Raw genomic sequence first — 13854 nt, 5'->3', positions numbered from 1 at the left:
GGTGATTTTTTTGTACACAATAAAAAGGTGTCCTTGAGTCAACACCCATCATATGTCCCATTCACTCTGTGTACATAGGGTAATGCACTGATGTTTCAATATCATAAAATCAAAACTAAATACATTGTCTTTAAAAACACAAAACAGTTATGTAATTTTCACAAGTGTTTTTAAAAATGCTGGCTTGTAATCAAGACTGGTTGAAATAAATTAGCAATTTCTTAAAAAAATGAAGAAATTCTTAGAAATGAGTTCAAAATCAACAGCCAAGACACATATTCCAGACTTTTCACAAAAAAAAAAAAAAAAAAAAAAAATATCTAATTTTACAGATCCTGCATATTCCACGTTGGTTGCTAGTCATTTTAATCAAGATGACCATAGTATTGATGACTTCACATTTATGCCTATTGATGTGGTAAATAATCAAATTAACCGGTTATGCAAGGCAACATTCTGGATTCATAAGTTAAAAACACTCAATCCTGATGGACTTAATTCAAAAACATTGTTTAATGTGTAATGAATTTTACATGTATATGTGTTTGTTTAGTACTATTGCGTTTTTTCCTATTTATGGTTTTTAGCTCATCTGATTTTTTGAAAAAAAATGATGAGTTATTGTCATCACTTGAGCGGTTGTCGGCGTCGGCGTCGGCGTTGCCTGGTTAAGTTTTATGTTTAGGTCAGCTTTTCTCCTAAACTATCAAAGCTATTGCTTTGAAACTTGGAATACTTGTTCACCATCATAAGCTGACCCTGTATAGCAAGAAACATAACTCCATCTTGGTTTTTGCAAGATTTATGGCCCCTTTTGTACTTAGAAAATATCAGATTTCTTGGTTAAGTTTTATGTTTAGGTCAACTTTTCTCCTAAACTATCAAAGCTATTGCTTTGAAACTTGGAATACTTGTTCACCATCATAAGCAGACCCTGTACATCAAGAAACATAACTCCATCTTGCTTTTTGCAAGAATTATTGCCCCTTTTGGACTTAGAAAATCAGTTTTCTTGGTTAAGTTTCAGTTTAGGTCAGCTTTTCTCCTAAACTGTCAAAGCTATTGCTTTAAAAACTTGCACCACTTGTTCACCATCATAAGTTGACCCTGTACAGCAAGAGACATAACTCCATCCTGCTTTTTGCAAGATTTATGGCCCTTTTTGGACTTAGAAAATATAAGATTTCTTGGTTAAGTTTTATGTTTAGGTCAACTTTTCTCTTAAACTATCAATGCTATTGCTTTGAAACTTGCAACACTTGTTCACCATCATAAGCTGACCCTGTACAGCAAGCAACATAACTCCATCCTGCTTTTTGCAATAATTATTGCCCCTTGTGGACTTAGAAAATCATTTTCTTGGTTGAGTATTATGTTTAAGTCAACTTTTCTCATAAACTATCAAAGCTATTGCTTTAAAACTTGCAACAGTTTTTCACCATCATAAGTGGACACTGAACTTCAAGAAACATAACTCTATCCTGCTTTTTGCAAGAATGATGGCCCTTTTTAGACTTAGAAAATCATGGGTAGGACAATATTTCTATTACACAAAAAAAAATCAGATGAGCGTCAGCACCCGCAAGGCGGTGCTCTTGTTTATATATACTGCTATAGGAAATCCTGTATTCTTATATCCGTAATGTACTAAACTTGCTATTTATTATTCACATTAATTTATGTAATATTTTTAAAAAAACAGTAGATCTATACGTTTTTCCGCCATTCAACGTAACGTTTACTTCATGACGTCACGTCCGTTGTTTTATTATGTATTTATCCTGATGAAGGCGTAAGCGCCGAAACGTTGATAAAAGATAAATATTCACGTGTTGTTGTTGAATTTTACTATCGTAGACTTTTCACCACAAATATTATTTGTTTCCTCTATACATCTTTCTCCAAAAGTTTGATAAGAAAAGAAGAAAGAAAACAATAAAACAGCATGCGTGTTGACTCAAGGACAGTGTTGAATCAAGGACTCTTGACGATATCACTACATATACATAGCTACAGTGGGCAGGGCTTATTTCCCCTGCTAGAAGGGGAAAAGATATAGTATTCAAGTTGTTCGTCCTTCCCCGTCTGTCCAAACTAACAGTTAGGTATTCATGTGGCTAGAAGAACAATAGAGAACAATAGATGCTATTCTTTCCGTTTCTCTCACATGGCTAACAGAACAAATGGGAGAACAAGAGAGTGTCCATATAACTATCCTCTCTTAAGAATGTCCATCTTGTGGTCCATTTTTCTGTTTGTCAGGTGCCATATCTAAGTAACTGGCATATGATTTCAAATGTTCTGTTGTTTTTACAAAATTATCTCGATTGTTTTTTGTTGTTGTTTTTTTTTGTAATCTGCAAGTTAATATCTCTTAAGTAGATGGGCAGACTTACATGAAACTTTAAAATGAACAATCATTGAAGGGTGCCATTCTGTTGACTTTGGTTCCAATCTTTCTTAGCTAAACTACAGTATAATGTGATGTAAGTTTCGTAGATTTGTCTAAATTTTATAATTTTGCATACTTAATTTTCGCGGATTTCAAGTATCAAATATTGCAATTATTTTATACCAGCAATTCACTGAAACTGTATACCATGTACTGTTTACATTAACTCATTATTGAGGTATAAGAGTGTCAGTGTTGTTCTGTCTAATCTTGTTGGGTATCAGGGGATGTTACTCTGCATATAGCACTAAAGTAAGAATCAAATTGAATAAATTTTAAATTTCTAATTGTTGATTGAACTATCACTTGAATACACAACTGCATCTTGCATCTTTAAACCTGGGTCTACCTTTACAAATAATTCAGTAGAAGTCAAACCGCTTGGTTCTGATATTGGGGATCTGATGCGGCTTGCCAATAGTCATGATTTATTTTAATTGACATCTCACTCAAGTACAATCAAAATGAAATATATTTACCTTCCTGCGTAGTGTGTCTCCGTCAGCCACAGTAATATACAGTGAATCAGCTGATATGTCGGGAAGTATTAACAACCATTCTATAGAACCTGATGCTGTCACAGAGCAGTCTTCCAACCAGACAAACTGCTATGTCAGCGGAAGTGTATTTCGGGCATGATGACATCCAGTTGGCCATTGAAGAAAGTTTGTTAAGTATTTGTTATAGGTAAGAAACAATTTGACGCAAACTAAATGAAGCTAAAAGTAATTAAGTCACATTTTATTGTAAAACATAACTTTTTACCAGCTGATAAGGGAATAACAACTCTGCTCAGGTCAGAAAGCATGACTGTCTTATCCTTAGGTTGCTGTATTTCTAGCTCATCTGATCTGCTTCAAGATGAGTGATATGTTGATTGCCATGTGTCTGTTGTGTGCATGTCAACGCATGAACGATTTCTTCTAACCATATCAGTCTCACCTCCAGTGATTGTACCAATTGCTCTGGTGCGTTCATATTTAGGTCATTGGAACTAGTGTTGCGCTTCGCTTTGGATCTCTTGTTACGTGAAATCAGTTGTGACATTATTTTTGAATGATGTCATTTATTTATAGCTAGGAGAAAGACAGCTAACTGTTGAAGAAATAGGTTGACAAAAAACTACAACCCTCAGAGCCACAAACAGTAGTTGTTCAACGGGAGAGGCTGTTACAAATGACATTTGTTGACAGTTGTTGGTAAATCGACTTTCAACTGGTCACAGCTGCTGTGAATAGTATTATCTGGTGAAGATTGAGATGACCATGGAGGTCCAAAGAAAGAATATCTCTGGTACATTTCAATTTATTTGTTAAAATCATTATATCTGGTGACTGCACAGCAGCCGCTTAACCCTTCAGAGCTTTCTTTCTTCTGATAAAAACATATTGATAACAGAAACTTTTTTGAGTTTATTTTTGTTTTACTCAATACATTCCTTTGAAACATTCATATTTACCGTATTTGAATATCAGACCAAAAACTTGCCATATATGTATCAGTTTGTTTGATGTCCGCTCTGTAACTCTTGAACCCCATGAAGGATTTCAAAGAAATGTTCACCACACTAAGACGATGTGCAGAGCGCATGTTCCAGATGACTCACTTCAAGGTTAAGGTCACACTTAAGGGTCAAAAGTCATATATGACTTTGCTTTGTGTATATTGCTCTGCATTGCAGTGCTCTTGTTTTTATTTGGCAGATCTCTTTTTATGCCCCCGGCATCTACTGATGCGGGAGGCATTAGTGTTTGTCCTGTCCGTTCGTCCATACGAGGTTAACCAAATTGGACCATTTCGTCTAGCATCAATACCCCTTACTAGAATGACTTGATACTTATGCAGCTGTAACCTGTGACCATTCCTCATCTTCAGACATCACATGACATCAGTTTGACCTTGACCTCATTTTGGACTTAGGTTGCTTTATATGGGCCATCTCTTGGTTAACCAAATGGGACCGTTTCGTCTAGCATCAATACCGCTTACAAGAATGAATTGATACTAATACAGATGTAACCTGTGACCATTCCTCATCTTCAAACATCACCTGACCTCAGTTTGACCTTGACCTCATTTTGGACTTAGGCTGCTTTATATGGGCCATCTCTTGGTTAACCAAATGGGACCATTTCGTCTAGCATTAATACCGCTCACAAGAATGAATTGATACTAATACAGATGTAACCTGTGACCATTCCTCATCTTCAAACATCACCTGACCTCAGTTTGACCTTGACCTCGTTTTGGACTTAGATTGCTTTGTATCGACAAGGATGCCACTGGGGGCATCAAGCGTTTATTGAACGCAGCTCCTTGTTTGTACTACATTCATTTTTGTTTTTGAATTACTTCCTTTTTATGTTACTATAAATAGCTTATTTTGAAACATTTTTATTATCGGTAGTAGGGAAAAACCAAGACCACTTTTCTGTTGTACAACATGGATGGTACCACCAATTTTTAGATGTATTTTTACATACCTGTACCTGATAAGGATTTTTTGTGGACTTTGATTTGTTTTTAGAAGTTTTCCTTTTTGTTGTTCAAGTCCTTTTGGCTACAACAGTCAAGTTCTTTAAATTTTGCTTCCATCCTATGATGTAACCCTTCAGGCGGATATTGCCTCGCTTTTTTAGCTCGACTATTCGAAGAATAAGTAGAGCTATCCTACTCACCACGGCGTCTGCGTTGGCGTCACACCTTGGTTAAGTTTTTCGTACCAGTCCACATTTTGACAAAGTCTTTTGAGATAAAGCTTTGAAACTTTCAACACTTGTTTACCACCATCATGCCCAGTTATAGGCAAGAGCACATAACTCCATCAAGGATTTTGGATGAATTATGGCCCCTTTTGACTTAGAAATCATGGTTAAGTTTTTCGTACCAGTTCATATTTTGACAAAATCTTTTAAGATAAAGCTTTGAAACTTTCAACACTTGTTTACCATCACCATGGCCAGTTATAGGCAAGAGTACATAACTCCATCAAGGATTTTGGCTGAATTATGGCCCCTTTCGACTTAGAAATCTTGGTTAAGTTTTTCGTACCAGTTCGTATTTTGACAAAGTCTTTTGAGATAAAGCTTTGAAACTTTCAACACTTGTTTACCATCACTTTGTCCAGTTATAGGCAAGAGCACATAACTCCATCAAGGATTTTGGCTGAATTATGGCCCTTTTTTTACTTAGAAATCTTGGTTAAGTTTTCCGTACCAGTTCATATTTTTTGTAAAGTGTTTGACATATGGCTTTGAAACTTTTATCACTTGTTTAGTATAATAGTCTCTATCTGTGGGAAAGAGTACATAACTCTGTGACCTATTTTGGCTGAATTATGGCCCTTTTTGGACTTTGAAATTGGTACTGTTTTCATACAAGTCCACGTTTTGTCAAAACTGTTTGACATATGGCTTTTAAACTTTGAACACTTGTTTATCATTATGATTTCCATCTGTAGGCAAGAGTACATAACTATTTTGACTGAATTATGGCCCTTTTTGGACTTTGAAATTGGTTCATACATTGCCATTTAGTGCAAGACTTATCGAAATCAAAGAAATACAGGAACATTGTTTGTCTAATCTATTTATTTCTTTTGTCTGAATATCTGTGGAAATATTTTGACCCCATTCTTCAATCAATTCTTCGAATAGTCGAGCGCGCTGTCATCAGACAGCTCTTGTTTTTGCTTTGCATGGCTTTTATACGGTCGTTGATAGGTGTATATTGTTCATGTGTAGTCTGTCCATCTGCCCTTAACTATGTATATCTTACCCACAACTTCCCTTACAGTTTTCAAAGGATTTCTTTCTTACATTGTGTGCACACTTAACTAAGTCTGAACCTGTGCACCTGGGATTGGAATATAGGTTGAACATTTTGTACAGCAGCTATGTTACGTAATAGATAACATAACATTACATAATTTTGTTAGCATTAAATGTCATAATACATTTATAGCCTTGTATAATACAAAATTCAATAAACCTGTAATGAAGACATGAATTTTCATTGAAGAACAAGTATTGACATGGTAAAAGAACATTGTGTTACATAATACAGGTGCAACACTTTATTGCATGTTGCTGCACCTTCTGCTTCTTCAAACTTCATCAGTTTCATCAAAAATGTTCCGATATGAGGTAACCATAGTAACAATTACATTTCCTGGCTTTTTTAGCAAATTATCTCCCTTTGCACGTGTTTATTATTTTCATATTACAGTAACAATTTAAAACATTGACAGAATATCTTGAAACTTTAGACATACACTCATTGTAGGCTGTCCTTTACAATGATTTGGTTTGTGACCTTGACTTTGACCTCATGCAAGATCCTTAGGTCCTTTGCATTTAATTAATGTCAAAACTTGTAACTTCCAGTATTGATTGAATGCCCAATTCTCACATGCATTATTTTTTTCCTCTCATAGCACCTTATTTTGTTGATGAACCCACTTGTGATGAGCTCTAAATGGTTGTCACAACAGCAGTTCCTTGTACATGTATGTGCTTCTGTCTGTCTGTCTGCCCCGAAAAAATCTGTACTTAGGTGGCTATGAGAACAATAGGTAACAGTAAATTATCTTTGATGTCATTCAACATGTTTTGGGTTTATGTAGATTTTTGAATTTAGGTAGCTAAAAAGAACAATAGGGAGAACAAAAGAGAAGCCACTTTAGTACCAGTTAATAAGAATGACCATGTGTATGTCCGATGTGGTCCAGACTGTAACTCCTTTGTACATAGAAAGATTTTAAAATAACCTAACACATCTGTTCACCAGGATGAGACATGTATTGCACTCAAGACACAGATCCATAGCTAAAAGGTCAAGGTCACACTTAGAGATTTAAGGTCAAAAATTGGTACAGTGGACTTTGTCCGGACTCTAACTTCCTTATAGATCAGAATATTTTGTCATGTGCAAAGTGCTTCATGCATTTCCAGATGGTGTAATCATGGAAATAGTTACATGTATACAAAGGACAGTGAGATAAATGAATTTCTGTGTACTTGTATTGCTTTAGGTTGCTGAGCAAAGCTGTTGCAGAGACATCCTTGTGTGGCCCGAAGGGAAACATGATCTTCGTCCATGATGGTGGGTGAAAAGACTGAGCGCATGACATTTGAAATGTATGTTAATTGACCAGGCCTACCGATGATCAACACCATGCTGTACTCTTCCTGACTGACCAGGGCATAAAACCCCATGTAGACATTCTTACGCTTTCCCAGACCGAGGAAATTTCTCGTGTTAAGGAGGTTTGTAATTTGTCAGACTTTTAAAGTTTAGTGCCTATATAGTATAGCTCAGAGGATTTGTCAGAATGTTGTGAGAATTACTGTTCAGGTTCACCCAAAATCATAGTGATTTTAGTATGACAACCCCATGATAGTGACTGAAATTGTTAATAACATATACAGGCATTTCATGGCTGCAAGGCACAGATGAGTCGAGCTTACATGCATGTACAAGTCTGAACTAACTTTTCAAGTGACAGTGTATGTAAAAAGGAAATGTATTCCTTTATTATACAAGTAATGTAACGTCAAGGCTTACTTCCTACAAAAACAAAATTGGAGAAGAAAGATAAAGTAGTTATATACCTGCTGAAAAACAGACTTTACTACAGGTATACGTTGATGTATTATACTGGTGTAAAAACAAATGTCAGAATGAACACTATATACCCACTTAAAGAAAGTATATACTGCAAAAGGGTTTTAAAATAATTTGAATTTAGCTCTTGAAGTTATATGTATATAAAAATTTATAGCTTGTATTTCACATTTAAATATGAACAGCAAGAAAAAATTCTGTATTGTACCTTTTATATTCCGTATTGAATGCTGCCGGACTAGTTTCATTAATATGCATGACCTGACACAGTTCTATAAATAGCAAACATACAAACTTCACTTAGTTTTAAAAAGAATTTCGTACTTTTTATGCCCCCGGCATCTACTGATGCGGGAGGCATATAGTGATCATCCTGAACTTTTCCTGGCTTTTTTAGCAAATTATCTCCCTTTGCACGTGTTTATTATTTTCATATTACAGTAACAATTTAAAACATTGACAGAATATCTTAAAACTTCAGACATACACTCAGTGTAGGCTGTTCTTACAATGATTTGGTTTGTGACCTTGACTTTGACCTCATGCAAGATCCTTAGGTCCTTTGCATTTAATTAATATTGATTGAATGCCCAATTCTCACATGCATTATTTTCGTATAAATTTAATAGTATTTTGATGACAGAAGTATAAAAAAAAAAACACAAATATTATGCTACTAATTAGTAATCAAGTATTGTCTTTAACCGAGGTCAAACTGTAAACAACAAAATTGACACGAGGTGACACGCTAATTGCCGATAATTACTGGCCGTTTGATCATAACATAAAGGGGATTACACCTTTGGTTATCAATTTTAATTGAGAAGCTCATGTCATTTTGTCGTTCTTGTGAAGTCACGCGGAAACTTAGCAGTCACGTGCTTCTCAAAAATTGGGTATCTTCGGCGATTATTGTCTAAAAATAATTAGTTTTAGAAGAAAAAATGGCTGCTGAAAGAGGTCAAATACGGCGGTCGGGAGGCAATTTTGGTGGCCGCTGGCCGCAGACGGCAGGTGACCGCTGAATAAAGTGATAAAATAGAGGAAAATCTGTCGGGGGCGTCATAAAATGGCCGCTGAACGGAGGTGACCGCTGATCGGAGGTGACCGTTAGTACAAGTTAGACTGTACACCTGACATTATAGACAATTTGATATTTTCAGACACTACCAGCACAGCTTCCACATCTTCAACTACTCCAGTAACAAGTATTAGTGGTTTATCATCAGGCCGAGGCTCGAATCAGTGTGACTTGGGCCTGATTCGTGCCGAAGCTGTGATGTAGAGATGCAGCAGAATCATGCTTGACCAGATGAGAAAACTGGTATGAAGAGGTACTGTGACAACTATGTCAGGGTCTTGCCAAATGTTATGCTGTTGACTTTTAGAACAGGGTCTCAGGTCAGTAACAAATTATGTCATTTATGAATATGGCCTCAGGTTATTTCACACAATACATATGAATGAGGGTTTAGCTCAGTTCAAAAAATACAAGTCATTTATTATTGAGAAATTTATTAAGGTTTACTGTACAGTCTTTATTAGTCCTTTAACAGTGGAACACTGGAGGGGACAGTAGAAATGCCCTCCATACATCCATCCGTCTGTCCATCTGCTAATCTAGATCCTCCAATTACTCAAAAAGTATTCGAGCTATGTTCATAAAACTTGGTATGTGAATAGAGTGCAATATGTAGAGATCATGCAAGTACAAAAATTGTGCTTGTAGGTGAAAGGTGAAGGTCTTTATTGAAGGTCAAGTAAAATTGTTTCCACTCCATAACTTTTATGTTACAGACATTACAGACTTCTACAGACATTAATATACAAAACAGAAATGTGTATTATCTCTATCAATATAGTCTGGCACTTTTTGCATGTATATTGCTTCAGTTTATTTCAGCCTTTATAATTTCCAGACTACCAGCTGGAAGGCCTGTCTTCATCAGATTGATATGAAATGGATATCCAAGGCATTATTCACATATAATACAGATGGGAAACCTGAGCTGGATGACAGATAGGTAGGCCGTTTGTAGTACAACCCTCCCCTCCCACAGTTGTTGCCAACTCTGCGACCAAAAGTGGACAGTTACTTTGGACATAGGCTATTTCTGTGGATACAATACGTATCTGGAAGATGAAGCTTCTTTGTCCATGCTGTAACAATACAGAGTTAACAAATGCAGGTCCTTACCACCTGACCTGTTTTGTCTTGGACCTTGATGAGTATTACATACTGGCAATAGAGTGGCTAAAGTACCCATCCTGCAATAGCTCCGTATCAGCTGGAGATCAACTAGACACTGGTACATGTTCAAAGTTTCCAGTACACATGATGTATAAGACAGCTTTTGATGAATGGGTCATTAGCCTAATGCATCAGCATGGACCAAGTAATCTTTTTAAACATTTTTTAGCTCACCTGCCACAAAGTGACAAGGTGAGCTTCTGTGATCACGCAGCGTCCGTCGTCCGTCTGTGCGTAAACTTTTGCTTGTGACCACTCTCGAGGTCACATTTTTCATGGGATCTTTATGAAAGTTGGTCAGAATGTTCATCTTAATGATATCTAGGTCAAGTTCGAAACTGGGTCACGTGCGGTCAAAAACTAGGTCAGTAGGTCTAAAAATAGAAAAATCTTGTGATCTCTCTAGAGGCCATATATTTCACAAGATCTTCATGAAAATTGGTCAGAATGTTCACCTTGATGATATCTAGGTCAAGTTCGAAACTGGGTCAGTAGGTCAAATAATAGAAAAACCTTGTGACCTCTCTAAAGGCCATATTTTTCATGGGATCTTTATGAAAATTGGTCAGAATGTTCAACTTGATGATGTCTAGGTCAAGTTCGAAACTGGGTCACATGCGGTCAAAAACTAGGTCAGTAGGTCTAAAAATAGAAAAACCTTGTGACCTCTCTAGAGGCCATATATTTCATAAGATCTTCATGAAAATTGGTATGAATGTTCAACTTGATGATATCTAGGTCAAGTTTGAAACTGGGTCACGTGCCTTCAAAAACTAGGTCAGTAGGTCAAATAATAGAAAAACCTTGTGACCTGTCTAAAGGCCATATTTTTCATGGGATCTTTATGAAATTTGGTCAGAATATTCACCTTGATGATATCTAGGTCAAGTTCGAAACTGGGTCACGTGCGGTCAAAACCTAGGTCAGTAGGTCTAAAAATAGAAAAACCTTGTGACCTCTCTAGAGGCCATATATTTCACAAGATCTTCATGAAAATTGGTCAGAATGTTCACCTTGATGATATCTAGTTCAAGTTTGAAACTGGGTCATGTGCCATCAAAAACTAGGTCAGTAGGTCAAATAATAGAAAAACCTTGTGACCTCTCTAAAGGCCATATTTTTCATGGGATCTGTATGAAATTTGGTCTGAATGTTCATCTTGATGATATCTAGGTCAAGTTTGAAACTGGGTCACATGTGGTCAAAAACTAGGTCAGTAGGTCTAAAAATAGAAAAACCTTGTGACCTCTCTAGAGGCCATACTTGTGAATGGATCTCCATAAAAATTGGTCAGAATGTTCATCTTGATGATATCTAGGTCAAGTTCGAAAGTGGGTCACATGTCTTCAAAAAGTAGGTCAGTAGGTCAAATAATGAAAAAACCTTGTGACCTCTCTAGAGGTCATATTTTTTATGGGATATGTATGAAAGTTGGTCTCAGTGTTTATATTAAACTAGGTCAGTAGGTCTTAAAATCGAAAAACCTTGTGACCTCTCTAGAGGCCATACCCTTGAATGGATCTTCATGAAAATTGGTCAGAACGTTCACCTTGATGATATCTAGGTCAAGTTTGAAACTGAGTCACGTGCCATCAGAAACTAGGTCAGTAGTTCAAATAATAAAAAAAACTTGTGACCTCTCTAGAGGCCATACTTTTCATAGGATCTGTATGAAAGTTGGTCTGAATGTTCATCTTGATGATATCTAGGTCAAGTTTGAAACTGGGTCAACTGCGATCAAAAACTAAGTCATTAGGTCTAAAATTTGAAAAATATTTGGACCTCTCTAGAGGCCATATTTTTCAATGGATCTTCATGAAAATTGGTCTGAATTTCTATCTTAATGATATCTAGGTCAAGTTCAAAACTGGGTCACATGAGCTCAAAAACTAGGTCACTTTGTCAAATAATAGAAAAAACGACGTCATACTCAAAACTGGGTCATGCAGGAACAGGTGAGTGATTCAGGACCATCATGGTCCTCTTGTTTTTAGTAAGACATTAAATATCTCCTGGGTAATAGATGCAAAAGTAGGCAGATGTGACCCTAACATTGAGATGTGTTAATATTATATGCTAAAGGTTAACACTTCCAACATGATAATTTAGGATAGTAAGACAGCCCTCAATATAAAGCTCCTGTTATATAATTTTGATTTTGGAAATGTCAGCATTTTCTCTATTTGTTAGCTCACCAGAGCACAAAGTTCTGAGGGTGAGCTATTGTGATCAGTTACCATCAGTCCATCCACAGTTTCCTTCAAATCTTAAGTGGTGTGGTGAAAGTGGATGAAATTTATCCTTGATAGAACTTGAAACAGGAAAATCTCTGATTTGTCAAAACAGCTCATGGCTGCACAGGATTGTGCTAACTACCCTATCATGTATGTGTTGGAAACTTTAAAAAAAAAAAAAACTTGTTTGAACCTTATATTCCTCCACCCCCACTCCCACCACCACCACCACCAGTGCATGTGGACATGCACAAACAAACAAATTACTAGCCCATATTTATTTATTAGAAAGGTTTTAAATATTCTAGTCAGAAAAATCTGGGAATATTTAAAAATCAATTCACAAACCTCTTGTGTTACTATCTACAAAAAACTGAGCAGTGTAACTAACCTTGAAGGAAACATGGGTCAAAAGATCACCTCGTCAAGATGATGTGCAGAACCCACGAGTCAGCCATGTCAGCTCAAGGTCAAGGTCACAACTCAAGGTCAAAGCTTTGAGCCTTCCATTTCATTTCTAAACCCCATAGAGGATAATCATGAAACTTCAGTCAGATGATCACCTCATCAAGAGGATGTGCAGCACTTATGAGTCATCCATGTTGGCTCAAGGTCAAGGTCACAGCTCAAGGTCAAAGGTTTGAGCCTTCAATTTTGTGTAAGTTCTTTATCTCCTAAACTTATTGAGGGATAATCATGAAACTTGGGTCAAATGATCACCTTATCAAGATGATTGCAGAACCCATGAGTCAGCCATGTCGGCTCAAGGTCAAGGTCACAAGTCAAGGTCAAATGTCAAATGTTAGGGCCTTACATTTTGCGTCCACTCTGTATCTCCTAAACCCGTTGAAGGATTATGAAATTTGGGTCAAATGATCTCCTCATCAAGACAATGTGCAAAACTCGTGGGTCAGCCATGTTAGCTCAAGTTCAAGGTCACAACTCTTGGTCAAATGTTTTAGCCTTTCATTTTGGGTACTCTGTATCTTCTAAACACCTTGTAGGATTTTGATGAAACTTTGGTCAAATAATCACCTCATCAAGACGATGTGCAGAAATCACGAGTCAGCCATGTCAGTTTAAGGTAATATTCGCCACCTAACGAAAGTCAACGGACAGTTATGAAATTTTGCCGAATCAAAATTGACGATATTTCCGATTGACTGGTATTTTTTTCATTTTTCTGTTATTCTCCATTTTGCTGCTGTAAATCTTCAAACATGGCCACTAACGTCATTTTTTCAGCAGAGCGCAAAATGACGTACTTGACTGGTTTTTTGAGTATCGTTTTT

General features: G+C 36.5%; 1 long non-coding RNA gene across 1 annotated transcript; it reads left to right on the top strand.

Moving 5' to 3' along the window:
• Window positions 1–2943: 2943 nt before the first annotated feature.
• On the top strand, window positions 2944–10467 carry LOC123555302 (uncharacterized). The gene is made up of 5 exons (XR_008371799.1): window positions 2944–3139; window positions 3529–3745; window positions 7485–7719; window positions 9241–9478; window positions 9997–10467. It is a non-coding gene; the product is annotated as an uncharacterized LOC123555302 (long non-coding RNA).
• Window positions 10468–13854: the final 3387 nt, after the last annotated feature.

This window comes from Mercenaria mercenaria, chromosome 7, assembly GCF_021730395.1.
Source record: "Mercenaria mercenaria strain notata chromosome 7, MADL_Memer_1, whole genome shotgun sequence".
Classification (NCBI taxonomy): domain Eukaryota; kingdom Metazoa; phylum Mollusca; class Bivalvia; order Venerida; family Veneridae; genus Mercenaria; species Mercenaria mercenaria.
Note: the sequence above shows the minus strand (reverse complement) of the source record. Positions and strands in the feature narration are given on the sequence as shown.